This window comes from Podarcis erhardii (genome assembly GCF_964252035.2).
Source record: "Podarcis erhardii genome assembly, chromosome: 1".
Taxonomy (NCBI): Eukaryota; Metazoa; Chordata; class Lepidosauria; order Squamata; family Lacertidae; genus Podarcis; species Podarcis erhardii.
This window is the reverse complement of record NC_138497.1, coordinates 39040739-39053456: the sequence shown is the minus strand read 5'-3', so window position 1 is coordinate 39053456 and position 12718 is coordinate 39040739. Positions and strand designations below refer to the sequence as shown.

The window sequence follows — 12718 nt, the reverse complement described above, 5'->3', positions numbered from 1 at the left end:
TCCTGAGAATTCCTGTGGATCCATGCTTTGTAACCACGTTTTTCCACCATTGCAGCCCCAGGCAACAGTGGGTGCGTGATTTTTTTGGTGCAGGCTGTAGCCATGGACATGCTATGTGATCTGATGGTGAATTTGGGGTGACCCAATGCAAAGATCCTGAGAATCCCTGTGGATCCATGCTTTGTAACCATGTTTTTGCACCATTGCAGCCCCAGGCAACAGTGGGTGCGTGATTTTTTTGGTGCAGGCTGTAGCCATGGACATGCTATGTGATCTGATGGTGAATTTGGGGTGACCCAATGCAAAGATCCTGAGAATCCCTGTGGATCCATGCTTTGTAACCACGTTTTTGCACCATTGCAGCCCCAGGCAACAGTGGGTGCGTGATTTTTTTGTTGCAGGCTGTAGCCATGGACATGCTATGTGATCTGATGGTGAATTTGGGGTGACCGAATGCAAAGATCCTGAGGATCCATGTGGATCTATGCTTTGTAACCACATTTTAAGTGGGGAGCGAAGGAAAAACAAAGAAGGGACATGAGAGGGGTGTGCAGAGAAGCAGCTGGCTAAGAATGCAGGAGAGGGATTTAACGGGAGGGAGGAAAGAAAGGCAAAAGTTTCCCCCCACCCAAGCCAGCCATCTCTCTCTCTCTCTCTCTCTCTCTCCCTCCCTCCCTTCCCTCCCTCCCTCCCTCCCCCTCTCTCTCTCCCTCCCCCTCTCTTTCTCCCTCCCCCCTCTCTCTCCCTCCCCCTCCCCCCCTCTCTCCCTTCCCCCCTCTCTCTCCCTCTCCCCCAGCAGCACAGAGAGGAATTCCCCTCTGCTTGCCTGGAGGGGAGGGGCTTTCCCTGCTCTTTGTTCCGTTTCAGCAAACACAGCAACGAAACAGAGGAGGGTGGGCAGTAAGACCCTGAGGCAGAATGCAGGAAAGCAGCCACTTCCTCTTTTCAGGTTTCGCTTCTCCGTGCAGCGCAGCGATTTGATTTTTTGCCTGATTTTTGCCTGATTTTTCGGCTCCAGGGACCACACATTCGCTCTATAACACGCACAGACATTTCCCCTTCCTTTTTAGGAGAAAAAATCTGCGTGTTATAGAGGGAAAAATACGGTAATTAATCATTGTAACAGTCTTCTGAATTGCCCTTGAGATAGACTGTCCTCAAGACGGAAAGAAAAGCTCCCAAGTTTCTAAATTTCTGTTAGTACCAAAACCATACAAAGACAGGAATGAGCGTAGGTCAGAGATTTTCAACCTTTTTGAGTCCACGGCTCCCTTGACCGACTATATTCTTTCTGCAGCAGCCCTGTGAGGCTCAGAGGCCCAGTTATGTCACCCCTTGCCTGCAGAGCTGGCAGCCTCTCACCCTTTATCAAACACCCTCCCTTGTGGAGGATTCACTCAGCCTCCTCTCTCCCCTGTCCTTGGGCATCCTCTGGGCGGCTGCAGCTGCCACCCCTGGTCTCTGAGCTGCCTCCCTTGCCCCAAAGAGAGGTGCCTCCTCACAGGGGCCTGGGAAGCAACCCCTGACCAGACCTAGAGGCACCATTTGCCTGGGGAGCTTGTAGCTAGGGCTTTGGGAGGTAGAGATGCAAGAGGGCATCCAAAGAAGGAGGGAAGAAAAGAGGGACAGAGGCCAGTGTTACCCACAGCACCTCTGAACATCATTCAAGACACCACTGGCATAGGTGATTTCTTTCCTGAACAAACACTTAAGAAAGAGTGGATAACCAGGTCACTAGTGCTTCTTTCTCGTCAGTGTTTATTTCTCTTCTAACGGAACTACAATGCATATAGAGATAAGTCGTGTCACAAAAGGTGGATTTGAACAACTTGACCCTCTGTTGCTGCTGCTGCTGCTGCTGCTGCTGCTTCCTCTTCTTCTTCTTCTTCTTCTTCTTCTTCTTCTTCTTTACAATAGGATTGAGGCTTCAAGCAAGTGAGATATGTGTAGATACCTATGAGATAACCTCAAATTAATTTTTAAAGATATTTTGGTCTAAAATTGGGCCCAGGATTTTTTTTTTGAAAATTTCGATTTTTGCACGATTTAAGCTAATGCAATTTCTGCGTCAGTTTAGAAAAAATCTTGTTTCGCTTATTTTTCAACCAATTGGGGTTATTTTGGTATCAAAATAAAGCTAATTGTGGTCTCTTTCAAAATAAGGTATAAAAATGGTATTAAGTGCCATAGTAAAGGGTCATCGACCATTCAAAGTGAACTTTTGTCATTCCCCCCCCCCCCGGTAGGTTCCATAAGCCATAGCGCACAAACCACGACTAACACATGTATCATACTTTTGTTGTAGAATGGGCTAACCATGTACTTGTTGTGTTTTAAAAATAAGGACGGTGTTTTTTGTGGTTATAAAATAATTTGATTTTGAAGTAAATTTTTGACAAAAATAATTATTACTTTTTTGTCAGCTTTTTTGGACCTGGGCCCAATTTTGAACCAAAAAAATCTTAAAAGAATTAATTTGAGGTTATCTCATAGGTATCTACACATTAAAAAAAAAAACCTGGAAGAAAATCTGAGTCGTGAGAGCATGGTCGAATATTAAAATCAGGTGATTTGGCGTGGAATGACCCAGAGGTTTTTAGCAAAGAACTGTGTCTTAAATCATCAGCAAAGGGAAATCTGAGCTTAATCCAATCAGTTATTATTAAAAAAACGAGTCCTTACAAAAACAGACACATACCACTACACCACAACGTTTATTTATTCCAGAATCAACATATAAGCCAAGGATGTAGGCGGCTTATATCATTTATCCCACCTGTCGCACTTCAAATGCAAATACGTAAGTGCTAGGAACAGCTCTGGCTACATTATATTCATGTACATAAAAATGTTAGGGGGGAAAAGGAAAATAACTTCTGCAGAAAAAGAACTCCCCAGACAGCCAAGGCAGTGCCATTCAACTTCCCTCTTCTTCCTCCCTCTCTCAAGAATTTGCTGCAGCTGTATCAGGATTTTTTTATTTTCATTTTTTTAATAATAGAGTGAAGCAGTAATAGGGTCAGAAAATTTGCCCAAAGAGAAAATTTTCCAGAGTTTTGTTTTTTTTAAATCCCACAGAAAACTTTCCATTTTGTAAGTTCATTAGCAACAAAAAATTGATGCCAACTACACAAGTTGCGCTGTGCTAAACTCCATTGCTCTCTAGGGCATCAGGAAAATCCACTTTGCATGCACACAAGGTCCCAGAGTCAACCCCTGGCATCTTCAGGTAGGGCTGGGAGAGAACCACATCTGGAACTCTGGAGAGTCTCCACCAGTCACCATGGACAATACTGAGCTAGATGTACCAAAGGCCTGACTCGTATAAGGCAGCTTCCTATGCTCCTAGTACAGGAAAGCTTTCTTTAAAAGCCACACCACTGGAATGCGGATATGTTGAGTTAAAGGATGAGGGTGGGAGAGGGGATGCTTAAGCTTTTCAACTATTCCCCGTCTCTGGTTTTCCCACCTGTGCAGGGGAAAGCATACGGGGTCCACAACTTTGTATATTTTCCCACAATACTTGGGAATCCACAGGGAAATTTTGAGTGAACAAATAAATGTCTAGTAGGAAAAGGGTTAAGCAGGTCCTTCTCCACCTCTGCCATCTGTGACTGCCCTGTATTTATTTCTTGGGGGGGGGGGGAGGAGAATCATGAGAAATACATGGGCCTAAGCAGCACTAAAAACCAACTACAGTGGTACTTCAGGTTAAGTACTTAATTCGTTCTAGAGGTCCGTACTAAAGCTGAAACTGTTCTTAACCGGAAGCACCACTTTAGCTAATGGGGCCTCCTGCTGCTGCCGCTGCGGCACCGCAGCACGATTTCTATTCTCATCCTGAAGCAAAGTTCTTAATCTGAAGCACTATTTCTGGGTTAGCAGAGTCTGTAACCTGAAGTGTATGTAACCTGAGGTACCACTGTAGAGCCTTTATCAGTTTTGTAGGAAAGGTATGGTTATGTCTGAGTGGCTGTAGTGCATCACAACCGACAGCACAATCCTATGCATGTTTTATTGGAAATAAACCTCACAGTGTTCAGGGGACTTGCTGCCTAGCAATGTTAAGTAAGATTGCAGCTTTAGTTTAACTCCAGGAAGCATGAGGGAGGGCGTGGAGGGAAATTTTTAGACAGATGGGTTTTTACTTGACTTTAATTTACTTGTAACAATTAATTTAACACAGCTTGACCCTGGAGACGAATGGGCAAGTGTGCAGTGTACATGTGGTAAACACCATTCAATCTAGCCCCATCACTCTCGACAGGTTACTGCGGTCTTCACACTCATGCTGTACTTTTAGGCAGACCCAACAGCATTGTGAAGAAGAGGTCAATGGCAAAACAATGTGAAAATATTTCCTGTAACTTTTTCTCCTACCCTTCCTCAGACTAAAGAAAAGGGGGATTGAAGGGTGAGCCAAAAGGACAACACTCCAAAACCTAGTAAAAAAACAAATATGTAATGGAGTCCAAAGTTTTAAATCCCAACAACTTCTAGCAGATTTGACAATATGCACTTTTGGATCAACAAAAGATGAATGTAAAATTCACTTTATAGTATTTCAATCAAATATTTTTAAAAGCCTTAATCTCAATAATAATTTTGATCTTCAAAGGTAGGTGTGTGCATATGTTTCTATAATCAATTTCCACATCTTCCAGCTACAAGCAATATCAATTTTAAATGCTCAAAACATTCAATCAGCCCAGGCAAGGAAGACTAAAGAGCCTATTCACTGCTTAACTCTTAAATCAAACAGAACTTTGCGAACAATTATATGTAAAAGAAATTCACATATTATGTGGAGCAGCAAGTACAAAACTAAAGTACACCATCTGAGAAAACATGCATCAACCTCCCCCAGGTTTTTATCTCTCCTTCTTTCTCACTGCAGTGGAACAATAAAAGAGACTTAGTTTATTTGATGATGTTGTAAAGCCAAGCTTTTTTGTTTACATGTGCTAAGGGGATAATGGAAAGACCGATCCAATATTTCCTGAGAGCATTTTGGCAGCAAATATTTCCTGGATTTATTGGAGCTTTTTCAAATTAGTGTTGGGTTTTGTCCTTCTACGAAAATAAGTTATTACTGCCCGCCAAAGCAAGACTCTGTATCCTTTATAAACACTGCTCCTACGTCATACTGTTCATCCCCAAATACTCCGAACATCGGGGGGGGGGCACATTCCATTTTCTGTACCAGGTGCTCTTTTTTTTTTACTTTCTGCTGCTACCAAACATGGCTGACTACAGAGACAGTGGGAAAATAATCCTTATGAAGTACTGTATCTGGAAGGCGAGCAGAAAAATCTCCTGGCCTGAGCCAGCCAGCCTTCCCCATAGTCCCATATTATCTAAAGTTGAGGAAAACATCTCTAGAATAATATTTATGGGCATATAATAAGGGTGATAGAGGTGATTATGGGAGAAACTTCCATAGATTAACTATGCATTAAATGAAGGAGAACTTCCCTTTATCTATTCTGAACGTTTCCACAATTAGCTCCATTGGATGTCTACCAGTTCTAGAGTCCTTGGTGGACTCCACTTTCTATACCTCTCCATTCAGAGAATAGTCCATTTATTCCCACTCACTGCTTACTATTTAACCAAGTCCTGATCCACAAGAGCACATCTCCTCTTTTTCCATGATTGATAAGCTTACTCAGGAGCCTTTTGTGAGATACTTTGTCAACTATGTCAACTGGATCACCTCTGTCTTGACATTCTCAAATGTCTTGACATTCTCAAAGATTCATGACAGAGGACTTGCCCTTACAGAAGCCATGCTAGCTCTGCTTCAACAAGGCTTGTTCTTCTATACGCTTGCTTATTTTATCCATAACAATGCTTTCCATCAGTTTACTCAGGGCAGATGATAAGCTAACTAGTCTGTGATTTCCAGGGTCTTCCACCCCAGATCCATTTTTTAAAAAATGGTAATACATTGACTATCTTCCAGTCCTCAGGTATGGAGGCTCACCTGAGGGACAAGTTACATATTTTTGGTAGAAGATAATCAATTTCATATTTGAGTTCTTTCAGAACTCTTAGGTAGATGATATCTAGACCTGGTGATCTGAAATACTGTATTTTGTCTTATTTGGCTGAGATGATCAGATCATCTCTTCTACCACTATCTGCCTCAGTCCCTCAAATTACCCTCTTTCAAAACTTCAGGGATGTGCTCTATATCTTCCACTGTGAGGACAGATGCAAAGATTGCATTCAGCTTCTCTGCAACCTCCTTAAGCACACTAATGACTCCTTTGTCATTCAAGGGTCCAAAGCCTCCCTAAAGAGTCCTTTGCTACTATTATATTTAAATATCTTGTTGGTGGTGGTCTTCATGTTTTTAGAAATGTGTTTCTCTTATTCTTTTAGTATACCTTATTGTCTGGCTTGAACTTTATTTTTGTTCTCTTCATTTGGACAAGATTCCCCCTGCCTTACTTTTCAAAGAAGCCCTATTGCCTCCAATAGCTTCTTTAACTCTGCTTGTGAACAACACTCTCACCCTCTTGGCCTTTGTGGTGCCTCTCCTTATCTGCCACATACACTCCCGTTTAACTAATATTGCAGAATGGTAAAGTTGGAAGGGACCACGAGAGTCAAACAGTCCAACCCCCTGCAATGAAGCAATCTTTTGTCCAATGTGGACTTGAGCCAACGACCCTGGGATTAAGAGCCTCATGTTTACCAACTGAGCTATCCCAGCTATTTGTGTTTTCAAACAACTTTCAAGACATTTTGGAATGATCTGACCCTCTTGAGTTTGCTTTTCAACTTCCTTTTTACCAATCTCCTCATTAGGGGGATGTTTCTCCTTTTGAAAACAAATGTGACTGTTGACTGACTGTGTAAGTTACACTGTAGAAATTGTACCTTCGTGTACTGTGATTTGTGCTCTTCATTTTAACCTGAAGGAGCTAAAGGTATTGCGGATGGTGAGTTAAGGTCATCATCACATCCCATGTAACAGAAAATTGGTCAGTTAGCATACACAGAATCAGTAAGAAAAATGGAAAACTTTTGCCTTCAGCTAGTATTATGTAGGACTATAAATGTATGAAGGGAAGGCCCTTATCAGTGGCTCCAAAAACATTTCAGTAATGGCAAGATTGGAAGAAGGGGGGCAGATTTGGCAGGGGTATGTGAATGACTGCAGAAATCAAGTGGTACAACAGAAAACAAAGTGATGAGGAAATGGGGGAGAAAGCTATTTGGAATACTAGGTGGAAGCCTGGTGAAAATCTATGCAAAAATTTAATTAAAAACATGTTCATTATACTTTTGACCTTCTTAACTGTCCACTTTAAAGTCCCTCTTGCAAACCAAAAGGCTTCATCATTAGCTCTTGGTATCATCATGTAAGAACCATACAATCCAGTGACATAACAAAAAGTTCTAGCAACCAATCATTTGGTTTAAATATAGGGAGACCAGTTATCTATCCAGCTCCTAACACAGCTGCTGCTCTCAAGGACGTTGACCTTACTTTAGGCATCAGACACTTTCTACCAGCCTTTTGTCTGTGCTTCAGAATGAGAGGCAAGGTGACTGTTAAAGAGAGCATGCCAAGCTTTCCTTCCGTTGCTGTCATGCAGGAACAGATTACAGAGAATGCCTTGCCTGTGTCTCAGCTCAGAGAAAGGGGTAATCAATGCTCTTGGACCTTCAACTCTTGCACAATTCAAAAATACAAGCCTATTGCTGGCCAGAAATATACGTGAACACTGGAGAATGTCACACTAAAATCACGCTGCTCAAACAAGGATGTTTGCTCAGTACATTATAGTAAGGAAGCAAGCCCCTCAAGTTGAGCATTTGCAGTCAATGTGCTTTTGTTATATCAATAGTTAGACTGGTGAGGATTCAGAGACTGCACTGCATGAGACATTCCCAAAGAAATTAAAGCTAATTAACATTCCTCGCAAACTTCAGAGGACAGGAAATCACAAGGGCATCCACCCTACTGGAGTATAAATCATGCTAGAGACTATGGCATCACAGGAAGATACATATGCCTGATCCTGTTTCATATTGTAACTGGTATAGTAGGTTTGCTTAATGTGCAAACATTTGTGCCTTTTTCTGTTTACTTTCCATGGGCCTAGAGATTTATTTGGAACATGACAGTTTACTGTCAACTATATTTGAGCTAACTTAATCTACTTTTTTACTTCTTTTATTCAGGAGGCAGTAGGTGACAATTGTGAGTAGTGCTAAGATACTAACTGATCCCAAAGGCTACGGCATACATGAATTGCAGTCATTTCTATAATCAAGAGCACAAAGAAAGCTACTTGAAATGTGTGACTTATAAATAAGGTTATGAATTTGGGGTAGTGGCTGCGAAGCTAAAACTCAGTGAGTAAGTGACCTTAGGACTCTCTCAGATTCAGTGCTCTCCACCTGCAATATGGGGATAACACTGGCCTGGGGATAACACTGGCCTATGTTACAGGGTTGTCATAAGGATTGCACAAAGATGACATATGTGAAACACTTTAAACACCCAAAAGCAAATGCCAAGTATCATAGTGGGTGGTCCCAAGTCTAGCACTTTGGAAGTGAAACATGCCCACCCAGAAACAAAGCAGTGGTTTCTGCATATCTAGATGCCTTAGTGACACAGAAGCATCATTGGTAAGTTAAAATAAAATTTTAATGGCCCATTAGCATCTTAACAAGAATGTACAGTAAGATATGACCCTATAGAAGGCATAGGCAAACTCAGCTCTCCAGATTATTTTAGGACTACAACTCCCATGATCCCTAGCTAACAGGACCAGTGGTCAGGGATGATGGGAACTGTAGTCCCAAAAACATCTAGAGGGCCGAGTTTGCCTACGCCTGCCCTATAGATAGACTGCTTCTCAGCTACATTTAGCAAAAACTTCAAGCACTTCTAGCAACCTGTCATAATCCTACTCCTTTGGTTCAGTAAACAGGGTGAATACAGCAATATCTAGGCAATATGGCTGGAAACACACAGGAGACTAGTTAGCTATGCTTTAGAAAGCTAGGACAACTAACAAATAAAGCCATTAAAAATTGGGTGAGTCTGTGTGTGTATTTTTTAAAACGGCAACGAAAGATGCACTGCAATGAACCCTGGGCTGAGAGGAGCAGAGGTGAAAGGCAACGGAAGCCACAAAACCAACAGGGGGTTATGATGCAAGTTTCCTTGCATTTTAATTGCCATTTTCCACAATGATATTTCAAACAAACAACACACCCCAAAGTTCAGAGTATATTGGTTAATCAAAGAACACCGAGATGGTTAAGTGGAGAAGAAAATGCACAAACTAAAAATATGCACCTCAGTCACACCAATGTGTATTGCCCTCATCACACAAACCAAGAGTTTCTGAAAATCTGGGAAACCAAAAATCACGTTCTACCAATCTTCTGCATTAACAGAAAAATAGTTTACGTAGAAAATATCAAGTTCGCATCATGAGATCTTGTTCCTTAATAACTTCTCTTACTGAAATTAATGTGCCATGCCACAGTACAAAGTGAAAATAAAAGGAATTCCCAATCCAATAATTTCCTTTTTATATTTAAGTCCACATGTTGTGAGAGGTGCAGCCAGCTAATATAAATAATGCTTCCCTGCCAAAAGTTTTGCTCAGTTTAGGCTAAGCTCCAATTATGTCAACAATTCAGTTAATTGAAAAGGGGCTTTTTCCTGAGCTTTTAGTGGATCTCCTTTGAACTCCAAGATACAACTTCCCAACTCTTCAAAACACTTCCCTTTTACTCCAAACAGCCAATGAACCAAAGAGAAGGGGAAAGGTCACCTTCCTTTTAGAAAATAGTTTCATAGCTGTGTTTCTGTCAGGGGGGCAATTATATCACAAAAAGGGAATAAAAGGAGGTTAGAGATGCAAGACAGCTTTAAACCTCTAAAGCAGCACAAAACAGAAGACAATATAGGAAAATGGAAGAGACCATGAAAATGAAAGCTCCTGGGTGTTCTGAAGGTCCAACATAGTTCTTACACTTCTATTCTTAATGCTACTCTTCCTACTTACAAGTACCTAAAAGGTGACTACTGTAAGAAATGCTTCTATGCCTTATTTGAAGAAAATCAGGATGGTGCACTAGAGGCCCATTCTTCACAATGAAGCAGAACAATATTTCAGAATACATGCCGGAATCATTCTTGTCACCAACCAGAACTCCAATGAGAGTCTTAAGTATTTACTTGAATGGCAAAGGTACATTGGTTTTGCTGCTATATGAGCTAAAAAAATATGACAGCAACTTGCTTGGGTCTCAAAAATAAACAGATGGTATAAGAAGTCAGAGAGATACACATGAAGAAAATTTTGTTTTTAATGGAACAGGGCAAGAGATAAATGAAGGTTTGTATGTTTTAATTAAATGTATGTTTAGCTAAAGCATAGACTTTTGCTCCACTTTAAGCATACTCTTTAGCTCTTAAAAAATATCCATGCTGGATTTGTAGCTGTGTTATTCAAAGCACATGCAATGAAAAAATATTAAGTGTGGTAACATTATCAGGTTCAGTCAATATATCCTACAGAGCTACAATCCTAAACACAAAATTAAATGAACTCTGTGGGATTTAAGATGACCAGCATCAGGCTATCTGTATATTTAGACCCCAGCATATCTACCTGATTACTTACAAACGTCCTCAGTATCTTTGGCTTGACAGCAAGGAGCAAAACATCGAATAATCTAAGCACTGGGGGAGAGCATCCATTTCTAGACTGCATAAGAATTTCTTGGACCAATTCCCAACTGTCTTCTAAGCTGCAAGTCCAGCATCTGACTAATGCATTCGACTGTGGAGGGACAAAACACATGCGGGGGAAGTCGACCAAAACGAAATGCAACTTCTTCCAAGAGTTGAGTAACGCTCCCACGGGCAAGCTCCCCAACGCCAGCAACTTTCTGCTTAACTGAGCAAGGATTAGGAAAGGGTTAAGAAGCCTGCTCTGTGCACCTTTGGCTTCAGCGGCACACCCCCTCCGGCCAGGAATGAACAGAGTGGCCGGATTCCAGACGAAAGCCTCGCCGATTTGGCCCCAGGAAAATGGAGCCAGGCCAGCCCCGATCTCCCGGGTTCGAGTTCCCTCCCGCCCTTCCAACCCCCCCCCACACACACGTTTTACGCGCCAGGAAGCGAAGCTCTTTCCCTAGAAGTCGGTGGGAAACTCGGCCAGCCCGCCGAACTTTTCCTTTCATTTTCTGACAGCAGATGCACACACCCAACAACAACTACAGCCTGAAAAGCTATGGAATGCGTGTCTCGATCCTGATCCAAACCTCGCCCACGAAATCGCGCCAGCGGGACCATTTTAGGCGCGCGCACCCCACCCGCAAAGCACGCTTCCAGCTGTATACAAAGCCGAACCATCCCAAGCAAGTCTTCTCTCTCTCGCCTCATGGCGCAAAGAGAGGAGGCTGGACGGGGCGAGCCTCCTCCAGCACCACCCGAGCCGGACGCAAGGCGCTCCTTCTCGGCAGCGCCAAATGGAGAGTCCACCTCCTCTTTCGCCTCCTCCTGCTCTTCGGGCTTATGGTTAACTGGGCGAAGGGAGAAGCGGCGGGAAGGGGCGCGGCGCCTCTCCCCGGCGGCCAGCTCCTCTCAGACGCCGCAGTTCTTCCGAAGCGACCCACAACTTCGGCGCGGGAAAAGCGCGAGGGGCGCTCCGAAGAACTACTGCGGCAGGGCGGCCCCTGCTGCGCCTGAGGAGAAGGAGGAGAAGGAGGCGGCAGCTGGAAGTTGCAGCTCCCTGCCCTGACTGGGACCTACCTTCCCGCCGCTGCCCGGTCCTTCAAGCCGCCTTCTTCCCCGGCTTGGCTTTTCTAAGCGCGGGGTGGGAACGCGAAAGGGCTCCCGCGCTGACTGGGAGCTGCCGGGCGAAGCTACAGGCGAGGCGCCCCGCTGCCGCGCACTCAGGCTCCTCGCGGGGAACGACGGCGCGCCGGCAACACAAACTCTCCGGCTGCCCCGTCAGGCTCTTCACTGGAGCGGCTCTCCGGCTGCTTTGCTTCGCCGCCAGGACCAGCGCGGCGGCGGCGGCGGCGAGGCCACCCAGCTGTGAGCCAGAGGCGGGAGGGGAGCGCCACCACGTGCCCGGGCAGGGGCCAATGGCGAGACGGCGGCTCGGAGCTTTGCCGCTCCTAAATGCAACGCACCCGCCCGCCTTCTCGGCCGGGCGCATGTGACCACGTCGCCGGCTGGAGTTCAGGTGAGGGAAGCGCCCTGCAAAAGGAGTCGGCAGGTAGGTAGGTAGGTAGGCGGACTTCCTGCCCAGGCAGGAACACTTGGGAGTTCAGCTCTGGGAGCAAAAATTTTGGAGAGGGGAAAGGATTATACAAGGGGATGGCGGGGGGGGGGGCAATAACAACAAGGAATAGAAGAAGAGAAAGGGTTAAGAGAAGTAGGTACAGGAAGAGGAGGAAGGAAATAGGAGCACAGAGGAATGTCACCCAAAACAATGCTTCTGGTTTTTGGTTCTGGTCAGGGGCGGCCCAACACATTCTGCCACCTGAGGCAAAACAGGAATCATAGTATCTTAGAGTTGGAAGGGACTCCAAGGGTCATCTAGTCCAACCCCCAACAATGCAGGAATCTCAGCTGAAGCATCTATGACAGGTGGCCATCCAACTTCTACTTAAAAACCTCCAAGGAAGGAGAGTCCACCAACTCTGGTGGGTGTTCCACTAC

At 44.2% G+C, this 12718-nt stretch overlaps 1 protein-coding gene across 1 annotated transcript in view; it reads right to left on the bottom strand.

Moving 5' to 3' along the window:
- Nucleotides 1-11989, bottom strand: part of STXBP6 (syntaxin binding protein 6) — a 99105-nt gene extending 87116 nt beyond the window's left edge. Inside the window, exon 1 of the mRNA XM_081866471.1 lies at nucleotides 11801-11989. The gene's annotated coding sequence lies outside the window, so the exon portion shown is untranslated. The remainder of the gene's footprint in view (nucleotides 1-11800) is intronic.
- Nucleotides 11990-12718: the final 729 nt, after the last annotated feature.